Source organism: Syngnathus floridae, chromosome 11 (genome assembly GCF_059516105.1).
Source record: "Syngnathus floridae isolate MCC-2025c chromosome 11, RoL_Sflo_1.0, whole genome shotgun sequence".
NCBI lineage: Eukaryota > Metazoa > Chordata > Actinopteri > Syngnathiformes > Syngnathidae > Syngnathus > Syngnathus floridae.
In genome coordinates this window covers 5,745,345-5,765,849 of record NC_142423.1, presented here as the reverse complement: position 1 = coordinate 5,765,849, position 20,505 = coordinate 5,745,345, and the positions used below count along the sequence as shown (strand labels likewise).

The following is a 20,505-nucleotide window of genomic DNA, read 5'->3' as shown; positions in this document are numbered from 1 at the left end:
GACTGTGCTTTCCGGTACCAGTCTGAGAAAGCCACTTCTCTTCCTATTCAGCAACGTTTCCTCAGCAAAGAGTCTGAATAAGTGTGACTCACAGTGAGTCATGTGCCCGCCGTGTCAGCTCCAGAGCCAGACAAGCAAAATCCAGCAAAGACAAGACTCCAGTCGCCCTACCAGAAGTGACCCCAACAGAGCGAGGGGAAAGGAAAAGTGATGAAAAAGGATGTGGTGAGCGAGGGGAGGGGCGGGACTGTGGACGAGCGGGAGACAGAGGGTTCCCTCTCATCGCCTGGCCGGGCTGAGAGGAAGACCCTGGGGCAGGAAACGGGTTGGATGAATGGATGATTCCAGTGGAAAAGTCAGAAATGCCACAGACAGCGCTCTTGTCTTATTAGGGAGTCTGGTTTCAAATGACATTCGAAACACTCGCTGGATATATTTGTCCGTCATATTGATGCGTGATACGCGTCAAGGCTAATGCTAATGTGTGCCTATTGTTTGTGGCTTGGCTTTGTCTGTAAACAGAGCTGCTGCTGCCATTGCGAGTCACTTAGCAGGTTATTATCCCATTAAGAATTGATGCTTTCTGTACAAAGGCATTAAACTGGTTTGTTTGCCAGTGTAATGCTCTACACACAAAACCACAAAGCACACACATGAAAAAAATAAATAAAAACAGAATCCCGAGTGGATTAAGTTAGGCCGGGTCCACTGATTTATGTTATGCCTTATAAGATTATCCCATCTTTTGGTCTGAGGTGTGTTAAGCGTGGATTTGTTCCGATAAGAAAACCAACAATTTTGAATATCAATATTTATAACCAATTCCCATCTGGGGACATCGAACATCTCCTCGAAATATTTGACTGTATTTAATGCTGCCAATTGTGAACGAAAGCAGAATACAGCCAATAAAAGCGCCCTGACTGTCAATTGGTCAAACAGTTCTCTTTGTTCAATTTCAGAAGGTCCAGATATTTTCATAGCTATACGCACGTGCATTTGGCGTAAAAATTGCCACATTGTTTTTTCTCTGGAGGCTAATCTAATTTACCGTGTTTGGGAATCTCGCCCTTCTCGGTGCACCTGACAATCGGGTGACAGAAAGACTTTAGACCAGGTGAAAGCAGGTCTAAGTTGTGGCGCAGTAAAACAATTTGGGTGAATTTGTACTGGGCACAGGAAAACAGATTCTTCACTCTGATATGTTATATCATCGTATTTCTTTCATTAATATAACATCAGTGTTCGCCTGAAACATCGAATGTATCGTTATAACAATTATCGTCATTAATCGACTTTTAAAAAAGTAGGGCTTTGGTAAGGTTCCAAAGCTGTAACGTACAAACCAGCATTATAGTTTTAACGTCCGTCCTATCTCTCATTACCGCCATTCGTGGCAGTCGGTGATTTTATGGAATGTGACTTCAGAGAGTACAAAACGAGAAGGTGGAGGGCAAGAGAACAGATCTCCGGGTCAGTGAAGGAAGGGATAACGTGAGCCTGGGAAACATGTTTGTTTCCTCACTTTTTCTCTTTCATATTGTTCCCAGCCAGTCAAAGCGGATCTGTTCATCCGACACACAAGAGGAGGACGTAAAGAGGATTAGAGTGTGTAAGACACAAATCATTACACACACACAAGTGTGTTCATATACAGCCAAAGCTTCAACGTGCCTTGAGGCAGCCATGTGGCGTACGTATTGAATAAGATGTGTCCGTCTTCACCAAATGACCAAAGAGGTGCACGGCCCGGAAGCGCTCTACTCGACTTTATCGATGACGCCGCCGCTCGGCCTATTCAGCGGCAAAGAGCTTTCCCGCGGCTTCGGCCGGCCACACTCGATCGATGTTATGAGCAATGCGGACAAACTGCTGCTAAACAGACGGCCCTCGCCGCAGAGGCCCGCCACGGCGCTGGCTCCCCCGGGGTTAGATCGTTCCACTAATGGAGGTCTCTGCTGGGGCCCCGATGGCCCCTAACCACCAAACAGGCCCCAAGGACTTGCTTTGCCGTTCTCTTTTCAATCTCTTTCACCGTCATCCCTCCATTGTTTCTACATCTGCACAATTGTATTGACCTCAGCCTCAATGGGCCGTCCATACTTCCTCGTTTGTCAAAAGCACAGAGGGCCCTCGGAACTCGACCGGGTTGACTCTTGAGCAACAAAAAAAAAAAACAGAATAGCGTAATTTTTCATCTCCAAGGTGGCAAACACATTTTTGGAACGATTCAATTTAGCATGTACCACTGTAAAGTCTTAATGACTACAACAACAACAAAAATTCATCTGTACTTTAAAATATTTTAAAATTTCATACCACTTACATTATTGTTTCCATTGTTAATTGGCTCTTATTCCTTTTTTTTTCCAACTTCAGAGGATCCGCATACAGAGCGTGCGTAGTGGCGGAAAATCTGTTTCGGGTATTTGAAGGGGTAAAACTCAAACCGGGCTCCCTTCCCGCAACACTCCTGATTAGTCACTCGCTTCGCCTTTGCATTTGTCTTATTTAATAACCGTGAAAGTAGCGAGAGGAGAAGAAAAGCAAACGCGCAATGGAAAGAACCGTCGCGTTTTGTCATTTGCGATTGTTTACCTTCCCCACTGCAAATTGATTTTTACATCTCCTCTTACTGGAATCTCTCTACACTGGAGCGCCAAAACTGTCTGGCTTTGGACTCGGCTGCCAAGCCCGTCCTCCAGGCTTTATGAGCGAACTCCGGGGAGGACATTTCAGCCTTTCAACTCACAAGTCATTGCAATGATACAATACTGCTTTTGTCCTGACTCCTGACCACCTTTGTTGTTTTCTTTCTCCCTCTTCCAACCACCGCTCGCCTTCCTTTCTTCACGTCTCCTGCTTTTATGTCCTTCCATAAACCGGGCCTACTTGTATGTCTGTAAGCGGACAAGGTGGATTTTACAGATCAGAGGTGCCGTAGGACACACGCATACTGCAAGACAGTGGAGCTTCAAGTACAGGCTAGGGTTACATTGTGGCGGTTGGGCGGTGCGCTGTGGTTCGGTTCTTCCTCGGTTCTGGTAGGACTGAGGTTTGCCTGCAGGGACCTCCAGTGAGTCAGGCAGCAGGCCTGAGCTAAACTAAGGCCAAGGCCGGGAATAGTCGGGCGGCGCTAATGGTGTGTTTGTAAGGGCGAAGCCAAACAAACAAGGTGACGTTTGAATCCAAGGAGAGGACCAGATGTTGCTCACGCACACACGGGACAAAATAAACTTGCGGTGAGGGAAATACACCGTGTATATCTGGTACAGTCGTAGCATCAGCTGCCGCTAACGTGTGTGTGTGGGTGTGTACGTGCTTATGCCAGCTGAAGTTCCACAATTTCTCACCACGTTCACGCTAATGAGAAAAAACGGCCAGAAAACCTCATCGGTAATTATTCCCCCAGGAGCAAGGTTTCGACATGACCATCGTACGTAAACAAATACACCCCCACACACACACACAGTACAAGTGTGTATAGCATCCTGACAGCTGAAAAATCGCAAGGTTGAAATGTGTGCATGTGAGTGAAATGGAGCCTAATTATGGTTAAAATATTATTTTGTGTATGTGTGTGTTTGTGTGTGGACACGTGGTAAACAATCACTTAGAGCATTTTCCCCACAATTACAGCCTTCTCAACCTCGCCTACACAAAGCGCTTGAACTCACTCCAACCTCTTGTAGCGACAAATCCAAATGGAGCTTTGCCACACAAAATGTTTGCCTTGCTGCATTAATGTTTGTGCGCATGTACAGGATATGCCAAAGTGTGTGTGTGTCCGAGACAGATAATTGAGCAGCCATTAGGGTCAATATTTTTGCAAAATTGCTGTCTTTGTCACACATTGACTCTCCTGCACTTAAAAGCGTATTTAATTCAACCAGCCTGCACACAAACTATTTGAAAAGTAAAGATGTGTGGCAAAATCAGGCAATCATTTTGTCGGCATAAAAGTGAATGGCTGGGCAAAGAGGCACATAGACACACACACAAAACACACACACACATATATATATGCTCCCTGCCCAGTGTTTGTGGTGGCGCGGCACATCTGGTAACATCTGGATGTATTTTAGGAGTGTTTACATTTCCAAAAAGCTGAGAAAAAAAGAAAAAGTCAACCAAAAGACAGAACTTAGAAAAATACTGCAGGTACCAGAAGAATATTGAAGAAAGCAACTGGTCCCAGATGGTGATTGTTTCCAACCTACCACAGTAGACGACGTCCACGCAGTGTTGCAACTATTTGTTCGGATCTCAAGCCAACAACAACTCACATTTGTGGTGCACTAATTGGCAAACTACAGCCTCCCATTTTTTGAGGGGGGGACTTTTGTCCCATCAAGCTTTCCTTACCTTAAATATTTCTGGTTGACAACCACTCTTACGCACTCAGCGCTGCACACAACTCAGCCATTCCCGCCAGCACATACACCCATCCGTTCCGACACACACGTACACACACACGAAAACAGCTGCATTTCCATTTTTCTTCCCCTAAATGACGAAAACACAAAAACAGTTGGACTTCATTCAGGCTAATCAAAGTTGACATAGAGTACAGCTCTTTGAGATGATGTCAGCAATGAGGGGAAACACACACACACGCACTTCGTCTATAGGATGTAATTTCAGTGACTGGGTGTAATTTACCAGTGTAAGTTGAAACCAGACAGGAAGACTTGTGCCATTCCGGCAAAGTAGAATATAAAGCATACATACTGAGACGAAGCGTTATTTTTCGGTGGACACACACAGAAAAACAAACAATCAGCCATATAGCCAAAGTATGCTAAAGATTTTATCGTACGTGAGCTGATACAAAACACATCTTAATTCATGCGGATTGACTTTTTGATTGGAGTCCCACACAAAGTGTCTTTGGGATCGTTCTAATCCCCTCAGGTATTCCACTTTCCCATGGCCCACCCTAACCTCTACTCACCCACACTCGCACACACGCACACACTCACCCACACACACAGGGGAGATTATTAAAGCAACCTCGTGGCACATGAAGGTTTCTGATGGATTTAACATCAGGAATGATTGTTAACTTTTAGCACTAAAAAGGCTTGGAGTGACTCCTGAGGAAAAAAAAGAAAAGAAAAAGAGAAGAAAAGGGCGATCCGGCCAGACGCTCGGATCACATGACAACCGGGCCGCAGCTGCAAGGACCCCTGGGAAAACGGCCCATTGCCATCCCTCAGATCACGCCGAGTCGGGAGCCGAGCGGTAATGACGCCATGCGTCTATATCGGGTGTCCGCACCGAGACACCATTTAGCCGCAGAGTGGAATCCGCAGGAAAAAAAAAAAAGGTATCACAGTCGAGTGGTAAAATAAAAATAAAAGTTAATCACCGTGAAATAGATTAAACCTATTAAGAGGAGCGTATGCTCAAGGTGACAGAAGAAATTAATTTGGCTCAACTATTGAGACCCTTACCTCCACCCCGCTATAGGATTTCTACCAAACTAATTATCACGCTCCACTTTCAGAAATAATAAGAAAAGTGCTTAATAGGTCCGGATTTACCCCTGCATTCATATGTCCATTTAACATCCCAGCTTTCATGCCCACACACTTCTGCCTTAATGCAATTTCACATTCATGATTTCAAATAGGCAAAGGACTTATATTTCAAGTGGTGTCAGGATTAGAATATACAAGCGGCAATATTAAAACACTGTTAGGTTCACAGCCAGCACGCCCAGCCTGAGTGGCTGAACGAAGCGAAGGTAAAGATGTTCAATAATGTTTTTGTCACACTTGAGGACAAAGGAAAAAATGACAATGAAAGCGCAGCTATCTGATTAATCTTCCTCGCTGTATATTAATTTTCTCTCCTCGCTGATTTATGCCGGTTGGGATTTTAATTTTTAACCAGAGCACAGATATGAAGAAGATCTACCAAGCCAGCAACTCAAGTCAGTTTATTTAGTCAGCCATTTGCCCCAATTAGAACAACATTCAAATGCAACTATTGTTTCATCTTAAGCATTATTTTACATTTTTATGTTTTCCACTCGCTTACGCACCACTCATTTGCATCGTAGCGCCCCGCGGCCATCAAGCAAATCTAAAGTGAAAAATGCAGGTTAGGCCAGTTTCATTATTAGAGCAATAAAAGTTAAGCACAGAATAAATAAATAAGGAGGCCGAACAAGCCCTTAAGATTGAGTTTATGTTTCATGATGTTTTTCATCACTTATTTATGCAATTCAATTAATCATTTCGCCGAGCTTTCGCTGAACAACACCCTTATGTTTTTCCACACATTTCCTTTAGAAAGCACGATTTGTTGCTCTCTGTTATCATGTGAAATTAATGCGGCGCTCATCTCGATGAATCTCATAAAATTAAACACAATAGCCAAAGGAATAATTAGCATGAAATGCTGAGCTCCTGTCAAAATCAAGTTGGCGTCTTGTTTATACTTTATTTTAGTTAACCCATCTTAAACTTTTTCTTCATTTTGATGCAAAACTAAATATATCTGGGATTAATAAAGTATTCAGAGATGAATGATGTTTTTTTTTCCACTTAACTTTAGTGGAAGAGAAAAAAAGACAATGACTTGCTATTACCTCACACTGTAGAAAAAAAAGTTGTGTGAACTCAAACGTTCAAAGCAACACACTTTGATCAAATTCAAAGTTCTGCTGCCGTGAAAATCAACAATTCAACAAAGAATTTGCAACTTTATGTACCCCAACTTAAAGCTACAAGTAAAAATAACTCACCAAATTGTTATGAGCAAACAACTTTCTTATTTTTGTTGTGCTAACTAACATGGTCACCATAAATGTCAATAATCCATATTTTAAAGTTTTTCCATCTTTAATGACTGTTTCAGCCTCCATAAAATACAACTTGTATTTTTTACAGTGCGGAGAATTTTAATTAATGGACTAATAGCTACTAAAATAGCTTCAAAACTGTGGTACCATTAAAAAAAAAAAAAAAAAAAAAAAACCCAAAAACACACACACACACAACCTCAAACACAAGAATGATCATGTATGAAATAAAATGTGATGACTAAATGAGCACAAGCGCCTCTCCCCTCACTGGTCAGTTGTTCCACTGTTAAACAGATGAGGCATACTTTCACACTTTTTCCAAAACTTTTTAACGGTGGCTTCTTGGCCTCTGCAGTCATGTCAGCATAGCGTCTATTAAAACCGCATGTGGGCCCGGCCCGGCCCGGCTCGCCGACACACACACACACACACACACACACACACACACACACACACACACACACACACACACACACACACACACACACACACACACACACACACACGCACACCCTCTACTTTTCAACACTGAACTTCTAACCTCTTCCTTCGCCGCCACATCTGGGCTTGGGCGGTAAAATGTCCCCTAACGTTCCCGCATAGACGTCGTCTAAGTCTATAAAAATACACACTGAGGTGATCTCGATTCGATTCCCAAATATTGACTGCATGTCAACGTCGTCATAGTGACCAACGCAGAGATAAAAGGTGAGTACCCGAAACCCCTCTGTGATATTTTGCGCTCAATTCACCGACTTTTCAAAATGCACACGTCGGAATGTTTCCATTAAACTACAGCCAGGCTCACACGTAACTCTAGCGGAGGCTTTAAATAAGCCGAGATAGCCATCAGGAAGATCTGATTTTAGCCTGCCACCCGCACAAACACATGTAAAAGAAGACACAGTGGCACATTATTTAAAAAAAGACACCCCTGTCACACGCCGATGCGTATCTGGACAAGTCAGCCCGAGATAAAGTCACTTGACAACTACAGCAATCGATGGAAGTAATTTATTTACCTCGCAGGGCAATATCTGCTCTGTCTTCAGACAGCAGAGAGAAGCGGAAGATTTGGCAAGCGAGTGTGAGTGCTGTGTAAATTAATCTAGCAGCAGCCACATCCACAGCCGCGCATAAGTCCATAAAACAAGCGGAGGTTAAAGCAGCTCACATCATACGCACACGCAGCAGGCAAAGGTCCAACACCAAAACCACTTCTGCTAGAAACACAAGAGACATGAAACGTCATCTCGCTTCCATTACCGCCATCCCTGGATACTACTAAAAAGTGAAAGTTAAGAGTTCTTTATTTCTCTTTCTTTCCATTCAAAAGCAACACGGCCGAGTGAGGCCCGTCCACGGCCCTTAACTTTAACTCAATGAAATAAAAGGCACTTAACTAAGCCTCAATGGTGCGCAACACACACACAGACACGCATACACACACACGCACACACACACTTATCCCCCACCTCCTCAGATGCTCATGAATATGCATTTCCATTGTGATTTATGCATCCCGGCGGGGGTGTGGGCCTATCTGAGCGCAGGGCCAACATACAGGTCAGCTCATTTGTAAATCAGTTGCCTATTTATGGATGTGTTTGGAGTGTTTATATGGAAAGGTAGGTGCACATTTGTGTGGATGTTTGCCGCTATAAATTGCTGCTTATTGGACAAGGTCAGCGTCCTAAAACAGACTCTTAATTAATTACGACTTCATCCTCCATATTTATTGATGTCTTTGGGCTGTGTTGTTTTTGTGTGCTTGTGTTAGTGTGTGTTCTACTTGTGCCAACCGGTGGTCTGACCCAGCACTTTGAAGCAGGAAGTTGCCTCGCTTTCTGACCTCTCTTATTATTCCCAGGGAAAAAAAGAGACACGCCTTTCTGTCAAGAATAGAGCCAATCCTATGCGTTGGATTATGGGGGGGAAAAAGTGTGACCAAAAAGTACACCAAAAGACGCCCAATGCTGTGTGCGTCCTCTTTGTGAACGTTCAGTGCTTGTTGCTCCGCCTCCTCCCACCTCCTCCGAACAACAGATTTTGGGCTAATAGGGCAGCTGCTGGTTACCCTGCCCCCCTTCTCTTAAAACTCTGCTACGCTGCTCCCTTGCAAAAAAAATAAAGCCCAGCAGGACATATGTTGTTTTCAAATTCTTATTGATGCGTCTGTGAATGGAAAAGTTGAAACCGTTGCTGATAGAAAAATGTTTAATGTGTCCAGTGTTTTTCTTGAGCTACCAGATACATTCTCGACTTTGCCAAGATCATCCAAACATTTTGGAAGGTTATACGAGTATGTATTGAATGGACAAACATTTGGTCTTGGGCCACTGTTAGCTTTGAAGATTTAGCAATGCCATAAAACTAAAAGGCCACAAAGGAGAGCAAGCTCTACTAATGTTTAACTATCAAGACAAAAGAAAACAATTCTTCCAGGCTTTGCATTTGGATTGTTTGTTCAACTGTTCGTTAGTTAGGAGTTTAATGGAAGACGAATACCAGTGTGATGCTGTCAGTATAATTCAAGGGTGTGTCCGCTTCCAATGGTCTTACATGGTAAGAAAAAAATAAACCCGTATCCAGGACATGACCAAAATGGATATCAACAGGTTGAAATGTAACTAGTTATTCCTTCACGCACCATTTCTAAACAAACCTTTGTGGACGTTGATTGTGTGACGCGGTGAAAAGGGTCATCATAAAAAAAAGAAAAACGAGCAGAGTTTGGCTAAATACTGTATGACGATGGAATGGGTTTAGCACAATCTTTAAACTCAATACAATATAGAATATTTGGCCATTAAAATACTGCAGAAAATAAATCGCGTGGCTGACTAATGATGGCCAAAATGTCCGATGACAGCATTTTTCTCTGAGCCATTTGTAGACATCGCTAGCTGTTGCATAACACTCCAACATCATCCAAACACAACACACACATCAATCTATAGCGCCATGTGTAAGCGAGCTCATCCTCATGCGCTCATTTGATGGACGGTGTTTGTTTATGCATGTATGTGTGTGTTTAGTGAGCTCCTGTGTGGTAGCACCCGCCAGCCACACACTGACACCTACATGCAAACGCCTCATAAAGACGCTTGCTTACTCACAAGCTTGCCTCGGAAAAAAAAAGGCCCTCCACTTCATTAGGAAAGTAAACACAAGTGCTGTCTGAAGTGGCTAATTAGAGACTAATTACTCCCCGCTCGTTACTAATGCAAATTAGATTACGCTGCTTAACTTCCTCATGTCCACAACGCTGCTGTTAATTGAGGCCTTTTGAAATTAAATTAGCCACTAATTAGCATATCAAAACCATTAATTCTGCGCAGCAAGGAGCGGGCGGAAGGAGGGGGGGGGGAAAACAACAACAAATGCCAAGTTTTCGTAATGAGTTTTGCTAATTGAATATGTATGCTCAATCCAGGCGTTTGTGCCAGGAACACCTTCTTGTTTAGTGCGACGCACGCGTGTGCTTGTGTGTGAAAGTGTCGCGAAATAAAATCAGCGTGTATCATATGAGCAGCATGTAATTAAAGTCAGCAAACACTTTGCCAGTGAGTCGAAGATCACACTGAAGCAAGGATGAGATGGATGCTCATCTCATGAGAAGGGAAAGAGAGGGACCTCATGTGTGTGTCTGCTTGCTCTGGCTATTAGACATCTTTGAAGTCAAGAACTTGCAGCTCTTGTAAAGTCCCGCAAACCCCTGCCAGCACTTTCTCTGGTTCTAACTGGCCCCTCTTCACCTCCTTTATACTACCTAAGCAATACACACTGTCACATTTGATGGTCACTAGCAGGTGAACAACAGCGCAATCTTTCATTCAAACAGGATCCGATTATCCCCTTTCCTCTCACTGAATAGACGATTTAAACTTTACGGATTAGAAGTGGTGAGTACGTTTGCCTGCTTCTGAGTGAGCGAGGGCACGCACGCGCACGCACACATCGTGAAGCTAGCGGCTATTAACGACGTTAATCTAAAGATCCATCTCAGCCTTGTAATGTAAAACCAAGAGAAATAAAGTCATTCTGCGCAAGTTCCTTTCCTAAGGTGCATGAAAGGCCCCATTCACATCTCGGTAAGTTTCATCGTTCTCATTTCTTATCGCTTTATCATGTAAGGATGGAATTTATAAAAACAAAAAAAACAAAGGAAGGTACAACTGAGAGGCACAGACAAAAAATAAAAATGATTGAAATAATTAGATATGAATATATTAATTGGATGCAACAATATTTGCCTTAATTGCTACAATTATCATATTAACCAGTTAAAATTTGATATAGGTTGATTAGAAAAATTGATTATTCATCTGTTTCTTTTCAGAGTATTTTCTTAATCACGATCTAACATCCTTGAAAAATTAATTTGAAGCCATTTCTTATCAGTTAATTAAATCGGGTAAGAAGTCTTTTTTTTCTCTTCTTTTTCTTTTCGGTGCCGCATGATTAGAACGGTTCTGTTCTCTTCTGTTCAGACACCATGACGTTAGAGGGGGAACTTTTCATAGTCTCATCAAACATTCACCAGTACAAGAATAGGACTTCTTTGAAGGGCCCGCCGCCGACGTCTTTTTTTTTTTTCTCTCCCCTCTTCCGAACCTCCACTGTACTGATAAATTGTGCTACACCCAATAGATCTTTCTTTCTCGTTAACACATTCTCATTAACGGACAGAGAAAGCAAAAGGAGAGGGGAGGGGAGAAAAGGGGGCAGTGGAGGGAAGAAGAGGCAGAGGGGGAAATGGGAGCCAATGGCAGCAATAAAATCACGTTTTAACATAATATTATGGACATAGTGATCGATTGATTAAATCGATAGATGCCGATATATTTGGCAAACACGGAAAGTCACCAAAAATAGACTTCCTTGACATAGATTTCATTTCCGTTAGATTTACTCATCAGAGGGCGACTTCACCTAAGAAAACTAGTTTTCTATTTCTGGAGGAATACTAATTATAAAATCTCAGCCAGCCCCTGGCAAAGGAAAGCCCCAATCGTGGGGGGAAGGGGGGCAAGTCCATTCAGTGCCATCAGACGAAGATAAGTTCTCTCTCTACTTCAGCGATCAGCAGAGCAGAACCGAACAGATACCGCGCACTCGGCTCATCTGTCCATCCCGGCCTCCTCAGGGGAGACGAGGAAAGATGGGGGGAGGAGGAGGAGGTGAGGTGGGGGCGCATGACGAGAAGGAGAATAAAAGGGAAGAATCAGTCGGAAAGAGAGGAATATGGAATATTTCTGTGATTGGATCATCAATGGAATGAATATTAGAATGTGGCTAGATTTCCAGATTAACCAATCAAGGCGCTCCCCCTCATCAGCTAGTCGGCCCCCATTAAAGCTCCAGGGTGGAGCTGTCGGTAGCTCCATCTGTCCCGATTTCGCCCCCCCCCCCCATTTTTTTTTTCTTTACTCCAGCTGTCCTCATCTTTCTCCCTGGGAGACGGCACAATTCTTAAAGCCACAATTACTGCACACAACTATCAATTTCCCCTTCAATTAACCCTGTGGGAGGGTGTGTGTGTGAGTGGGGGGGGGTCAGGAGATGAGACATTTAAATTTTGGGGCACTCCTTGCCCTCTCACCATTCTCCGCTTTAGGAAGTGAATGACACCTCAACGGAACCATCTTGACCTTTTCATTGGAGGTCAAAGAGCACTCAGTGTAGCCCAGGTGATTTGATTGGTCAAAGAAAATCCGCAAATTCACACCACAAAATGCAGCAATAGAGTGAATGAGAAAGAGAAGGATGGGGGGGGCGGTTGTGAGATGCTCTTAACGACTCTCCATCCCCGATAAAATGTTCCTAAATGACATTTTAGACAATGCAAAATTGCGGCAGACTCCAGATTGTATGCGACAGCTCCGACCTTCGCTAACCAATGGGCACATTTCAAGGCAGCTTTCCCCTTTTACTTACTGACGAAAAACTTAATAGGAGGAGTAAAGCGGATTTTGTTCTCTATAGTCAGCGCACCGTTTAATTTATTTCAGGGACAAGCAGGTGTAGTGACAAAATGTTCATTCAGCCCGCAGTGTATTCAGACCAGCAAACACAATTTTTATATGATGAAAGCATACACATGAGTTTACACCGCAGCTAAATGAGAAATGTGTGTTTACCCGTGGTGGCGGCGGCGCATGAAAATATTTTGTTAAACGGGACAGGAATGTGTATGAAATGTCTCCATTTTTGAATGGTTCAGCTGCATTGTGTTGAATTTGTTGAAGGGTGTGATTGATTGACCTTGCGGCACATTCCTGTCAAATCACTGCGAGAGAATTAAATGATTGCTATTGAACAAGCGTGAGGAGAGCTAGCAAATGTTGGAAGTAAACTGTGATGACAGCCGGGATGTAATGAAGAGGCTGGGAGGGAACGCAGAGCCGCCATAATTAGAGACAACAGTCTTGACAGCCAGTCCGAGAGAGAAAAGGAGGAATGGGGAGCGATGGAAGTTCAACGTGAAGGTGGCCTACCGGAGCTTGGCCAGCAATAAGAGCAGCGGGAAACAATCGGCTATTAAAGAGTTGTGTTGTAAATGCGTAAAAATAAATAACTACAAATTGTTGAAAAATGAAAAAAAATAGTGAATGAATGTGCAATTTTATTTATGCCTACTTTTTAATCGCCTTTTTCTTTTCTTCCAGAGCCCTCCTATCGCATCCCCTTTCAATCCCGCAAGTCTTCAAAGCCTACCAACCCAAACACACACACACACACAGCGACACACACAAACACACACGGCCTTCCCTCCTTAGGAACATGAGAGCTGTCTCTAATTCACAGGCTTGCAAAACTGCGCCGGACAGCAATCTTGATCTGCCGGGATTAGGATACTTTTATTTCCCCGAGAGCCAAGGGGTGGGTGTAGGAGGGGGTGGGGAGTGGAGTGAAGACAGAGGCAGGTGTGCAAGTGTTTCAACCCAAATGTCAGAAAATGACCGGCGACAACAGCAACACCTGCACAATGTAATGAGATACAACCAAGAGATTATTTCTTCTTCCTGTATTCCACTCGTGTCTGAATTGGATTTATTTAAAAAAAAATTTAAGATACATTGCTAGCAGTTGCAATGAAGAGAGGCCAGTTGCCTGTCAACATTCAACAATACACAATCAAGTGGACGAAGAGGACACAAGGGGGCAAGAAAGGTGGAGGAGGGGATTATACAGTTATTTAGATAACAGCTGGGAATAATCTAGTGGCAGATGTCTCTCGCCCAACAATGCCCATCGCACACGGTCGCGCATGTGTAAGCGCAAGCACACCAAAGTGGAGGAAAAAAAAATCAGCCAAAGATCTCAATCCTCTCTCTTTCAATGAAGCCTTCAAACCTCATCTGCAGCTCTGATGAAATCATCTTTAAAAATAACAAGACTATCTCCTCACAGTGATGAAGTGCCCTAAAGAATACATACAAGTTTAGAAAACTGATGACCTGTTTGCTTTTTTTTCTCCGTCACAGCCTCTCGAAAAACAGAACCTAAAACCAGAGGAATTCAGTCCGGGGTGTAGAGGGGAGGGGGGGTGTCACGCTGTGATTGACAGTTAATTGAATGTGCTCGCACACACACACATGCGCACACACACGCACACAATAAGTGTATCTACAGCATCCCCTCGACTCCTGATAGTGGCTCAAGCAGCCCCCTACCGAGTAAATCCTTCCCAGTGTCTTTACCTTGAGGAGCAAAACCACGCACAAAGCAGGAGTTAAAAAAAAAAAAAAAAAAAAAAAAAAAAAAAAAAGTCTTTCATTGTTTTTTTTTCCCCCCTAGAGGAGATAAGCAAACTATTTAGAAAGCCTCCAAGTTCCCAAGCACTGGCCTCTCCTAATCTCCCATGTGAGGTTACAAGCAGCAGAGGAGGAAGGAAAAGGGCGGTCCACACGGGTGTCAAAAGCTCTGTCAATCCGTCAAGCCGGGCCGCCTATTGTGATTTAGTCCGACACTGGCTAACAGCTAGTCCTGTCAAGGAATGGATCATCCCGCACGGCGCCTCACATGCTAATAGCTTAAGTCGGCATCCCGTGCCCCCCCCCGGAACTAATACCACAAATACTAATACCATAAAAGAGCTACCCTGCGACGTTTTCGCCAGCGTTCGCCAACATCCCGATACTCGACGGATTAGAAGACATAATAAGATGCATTGAAATGGTTATTACCTCACCGGTCCACCATGACGGGGAACGGTGCCATGCTGAGCAACGACCAATGCAGTAAATCAGACTCACAGTCAAATAAATGAGCAAAGAGAAAAATAATTGTGTCTTTAAAGGTGTCAATTAGACTAATTAGACTAAATCTGAAGATGAGCGTGAAAGTGCTCGTCTCTCCAGTCAAACCATTTTTGAAACGCTTGGCAGCTGTCACCGAGCGTTCGCTACCATCCTCTTCGCTACGCATTAAAGCGGCGGCGGCGCGCAAAAGTTGAGTCACATTGTTGTTCCCGGTGAAGCTTTCCTCTGATCTGCTCCCTCGCTCCTCTGCTCGGTTTGACGGCCGCCCCTGTCAGTCTGTCGCGGCGCTTTCGAAAAACATCAACGGCTTCACTGATGAAACGCTTACAAAAAGGTCAGAAGGTCGGAGGCGAGGGGAGACGACTACGGGGAGAGGAAGGCGAGGAAAGGGAGTCGGGACAGAGTGAAGGAAAATCCATAACACAAATAAAGCTGTCAGCGGCGATGCGGAGTTAGCGGCAGATTCGACGACCAATGAGTGATTGTTCATCAGGATGCGATGTTTGAAACACAAACCGTAAATGGGAGTGTGTGTTAGTTTCTCGTTGTCAGCTTATCGTTTTTTCTTCCGATGGGCTTTTCGGTCAGTGAAGAGTTACAAGGTGAAACTTGTTCACCATTTCATGGGCCGATCTTTATTCAGGAGTTCTGATTATCTACGATGGATTCTCAGGTGTCTTATTGGTTCGAACAGTTCATTCTGCTCTGCCTGTGAGCTTTTTAAAAAATCTAAAAAGTATTTTGGTTTGAACAGTGACAGTCAATCAAACGATGTCACTCTCCACTCAAAAAAATCATTTTCTGTACATTTTACTCTTCAAAGTCTTTCATTAATTTTGAATGGATATCAACCAATTCCGTTGGTTTACAAGAGGAGGAGCTCCAAGCGTGCTTCTGACCTCATGCTCCTTTGCGACTTTTTCACTGTCGGCGAAACTTGAAAAGCTCCGACCGCCGCCTCTTTACTTTCCGATTCGCTCTCATTCCTCCAGACTTCACACTGACAGCAACACCACGACCACCAAATACACACACACATACACACACACGCGTACACGCACACACTCCAGCATGCCCCACCCCTTCAGTTCCAGCTCTTTGCTCCAACCATGGCCTCAGGTGCCAAACGCACCCTGGAGAGGCTGATCTAATGCTTCCTCAGCTGTAATGACCCACGCCTCAAGAACTCTTGGACGCTCCTACCAGCCTTTTCACTCGTATGTTCTATCTTCCTCTCCGTCCCTCACTTCCCTTTTCATCCCCCGCCTCACCGCCACCCGCTCATAGGAAACTGTCTCTTCCGCTTTGAACTATTGGGTCACTCCTTCCCACATCCATCAGCTGTTAATGGGCTGGTAAAAAAAAAAAAAAAAAAAGCCTGGCCCAGATAAAATTAGGATTATGTCTCATGTCAAGACAATTGAAAAGCAATCTGTTGAATTAACTCTAATCAAAGATTTGAAAGGAATAATCCTCAAAACATAGGTTTGAAGCAATGACAGCTCTCTTAAAAGACAAAAGCGAACACACACCTCGCCCGCATCTATTTAAGATGTGTCTCAGGGTGCCCCCCCCCCCACCCCACCTTGTTCTTCCTCACCTTACTCTCCTGCAACTTTACAGTACAACGCTTGCCTCCTGACCCGTCAGGAAAACACATCTCATCTTTGAAAAATGTGCAGGGATTTATTAAAAGCGCACGCTCACACAAATACACACACACACGAGCATTGAGCCCCGTACTTCTCCTAAATAACTAGCTCAATTTGAACCACATGTATAATCAGGACTCAGTCAAAAGCAATGTGGCGGCAGTTTCACCATGCCGTCAATCACGAGAACATTCTCTTGCTGCACTTCAACGAATTTGTCAATTATATTGTTTTAATAATTGGAATGATTTTATAGCTGAGGGTAAAAAAAGATCAGATGGAATCACAATCATGGAAATAGAATGTTGTTCTGACAACACTTAAAATGTTTTTTTTTTTGTTTTAACTGCCTGCACGGTAACAATTTTTAGTGCTCTCCAACCTCAATGATAATTTTACCATTTCAGTTTTTTGTGGCACCGTAGAAAGAAAAGCTGCCAGTGTCTACGGCTGCTCAACGCTTCCATGTTTACCATTGCAATGTCACATATGGGCACTCTTCAACATCACTTTGCATCCAAAAGCCCACTCAGACTTGTGGGCAGCGTATTACGGACACAGCCGGCGCACGGGACATTTAAATCTTCAAAACGTGTCCATTTTCACTAGAGCAGCACAGGTGAATTTAAAAAAAAAGCACTTTTGTACACACTCCTCATTTACACATTTATCAGCAGCCCTTCTGATGGAGGTGAGAGGACCCTCTGAGTGAGTTTATGGACTAAAACAATCATGCCAGCCTGGCTTTTAATCTGGCTAAAGCTTTTTTTTTTTTGACGCATATGAGATTCATTGCAATTTTTTTTTCACAGCTCTCACAAAGTCACACACACGCACAATGCCTGAATGTCAGACAGACACACACATACACAATCGGGCTGATAGAGGTACAGCCCGGCAGCGCACGACAAACATGATGCAGAAAAGGCACAGCTGTCGGAATAGATGGCACGAGAAAGGGAAAAGAGGCAAAAGTGTGGGGGCAAATGTGAAGAAGAAAAAAAAGACAATGGTGGACATGGGCAAGAAAATATAAGCCTCAAAGTTTTTTTTTCTCCTCAAAAATTGCTGGTACCTGCCTTCGAAAGATGTCAATAATGTGATTAAACAGAAAGATCTGAAAAGGTTCATCTTTAAAGTTTGATACACGGCGTTTGACTCGATCACCTCCACAAAAAAATAAATGGGAAATCAAAAATGCTAATTAATGTCTGTTTTGTACGGAAATGTGACTGATGGGCAGCTTTCAGAATCCACCTTGTAGATTAAAAAAATCTAAAATATTCCTGACATTTCTTTCGAGATGGCTGAATTTCGACACATTCTGCAGGTAATTAACACAAATCTATGGCAATTTAGTTAATTTTTATCTCACTTGTAGAACTTTTAAAGGAGGCCTAAGTGCATTTGACAGCAAACGTGTGCATTTTCCCCCTCTTTTCAACCTACATGTAATTCCAATTTGATGCTAGGCAGTCGCCACAAAGTGCCTGTCCGACACCACAAATGTGACAAGGTCATAAAGCGTGATTGAGAGCTTTTACATCTTTTCTCAAAGAGCAATTAAGAATGTGTCTTGGAAGAGAGGGAAAAAAAAAAGCCAGCGCGGAAGATGAAATGGAAACAAAACAGTAGGGGATAAAAAATGAGAGATGGATGACACGGTAAATAAAATCAATTTTGACAAATGTCTGGAAGCCCATCCATCAAGTGGCAACGATGTTGGTGTCGGGTTGGCCATCACGTTGTCACACAACAAACGACTGTAATTAATTGTTTCATGTTTCCCTCTTTTTTGTCCATTTGATGTCATGCATAATAACTCAATTTAAGTTTTTACATGGAACAGGATGTCATAATGCAACTAAGTTGTTAAATGCAGTTAAAATGTATGCAGCCTTATGTCATCTTTTTTATTTTACTACAATCAAAAATACTACCTAATTTTCTGAAATAATTGACTGCATTTTAATTGTTCTATTTGCATGCAAGAAATCATTCCAATATAATACAACGCAGCTCGACTATTAACGGTGCAGACGCAACTTTACTCCGTGTTGGGGCATTTTGTTTTAAATGTTGGACGGCGCAAAAGAAAATGGGCAAAATCATCACTTAGAAGAAACTCAGATAGCTCACACACGACGGTTAAAATTTCCAAAAAGTCAAAACGGGTTTGAAAAGAAAGCATTGTTCTCTGACCTTCTGGCTAGAGAGAGCTTTTTTCTTCTCTCTTTCTTTCTTTTTAACACAATGAGTTTATTATCATCAATGAGGGTCGCTTTTAAAAATACGTTATAATGCAAAGATATAACTAAATAAAAATAACACGTATTGGGGGGGAAAAGGGAGGACTTTAAAGATCTTGTGTAGTAAAATTACCACCACATAACTTCACGTCGGCGTTTATGGTTAAAAGACGTGTGGGGATTCATTAGAAGCGACGTTACAATTTGCGTGTAAATAAAAGCTGGACTTACTTGAGCGCTGAGAGTTGAAGATTTGAGTTTATCCTAATTCTTATGAAGAAATAACTTTTAGACACATAAAAAATAGAAAAATATATATAAATTAAAAAGTCTTTACGCTTGAGAGGCTGTTAGGGGACCTTTTGGATTTTCCATTGCAGTACAAAATGAAAAGTTCCATTTTAGAGTGTATTTTAAAAAAAAGTTTGGAGACACGTGCGATAGTGAGTAAAAGTGGTCACTTTGAAGCCAATAAGAGACACCTTTCAACCTGGCTTGTTCGACTTAGTTAAAAGTTGACAAACGAGGAAAAAAGTTGACAAAAGTGGTGCGTTCTCGCAGCGTGGACACGCCAGTGCATTAGATAGGGTGAGTGCGCGTGCGTGTGCTGTGCATGAACCTGTTCTCTTGTGTTGGGAAGAAGTCAACTTTCACGCCAGCGGTTGGAGCATGTGGGCAGCCCGGCTCCGGCTCCTCTCGGCCCCCCGCGCGTCCCCTCGCTCTCTCGGCGACAAAAAGAGGCCACACACGCCGGTGGAGGGGAGCGATATGCACACAGGGGCAAAATGGGAAACTTCTATTTAAAAAAAAAAAAAAAAAACGATTGAGGATAAAATAAAAACGAGAAGAAGAGAAGCGAAGACGACAAAAGCGTGCTCGCGAATTAGTCCTCTTCTTGTTGTTGGCTTCTTTTGTGCGCTTCTGGAGTCAAGTCACAACAAATGCGCCGCTCAAAGTGTGCCACCGTGCGCAACTTCTGCTTGGCTCCCCTCTCTCCCTATCTCGTCCAAAAAATAAAATAAAAAAAGTCTCACTCGTTTTGTCTATTGCTTCTTTTTTTTTCAGCGCCACAAACTTCGTCCGCCGCCGCTCCGCTCTTTTTTTGCCATCCACTCTGACGCTCCCTCGCTGGAAATCAGCCTCGAATCACCAGGGCAGCGTGCGTGCGCGCGCGTGTGTGTATGTGCGTACTGCAACGGGGACAGTTTGTGCGCTACCGTAATGCCTCTAAAGCAGGTGCGCCTTTTCAAAACTCCCCGAGAAAAGGAAACAACTCTCTCCCGCTCATTCTGCACGACTGTATTTCTCTTTGGGAATACGTGCGTCTTCTCCAACTTAACAATTGCATTCTTCATCGCTAATGCAAAAAAAAAAAAAAAAAAAAAATTACAGATGGTCTATTCACCGGCTTGTTTTCATCAAAGAGTTTGTTAAAGGTCAAAAGCGTCTGCTTAAACAATAGTGCACAAAGCACACAAAATCACAACTAAAGTAATAAAAATGAACAATGTAGTCTAGATTCA

The 20,505-nt window shown here is 43.2% G+C and overlaps 1 protein-coding gene across 2 annotated transcripts in view; it reads right to left on the bottom strand.

The window, feature by feature from the left end:
• Positions 1-20,160, bottom strand: part of foxp4 (forkhead box P4) — a 71,023-nt gene extending 50,863 nt beyond the window's left edge. For both annotated transcript variants that reach the window (XM_088389697.1, XM_088389699.1), the window contains exon 1: positions 19,602-20,160. The gene's annotated coding sequence lies outside the window, so the exon portion shown is untranslated. The remainder of the gene's footprint in view (positions 1-19,601) is intronic.
• Positions 20,161-20,505: the final 345 nt, after the last annotated feature.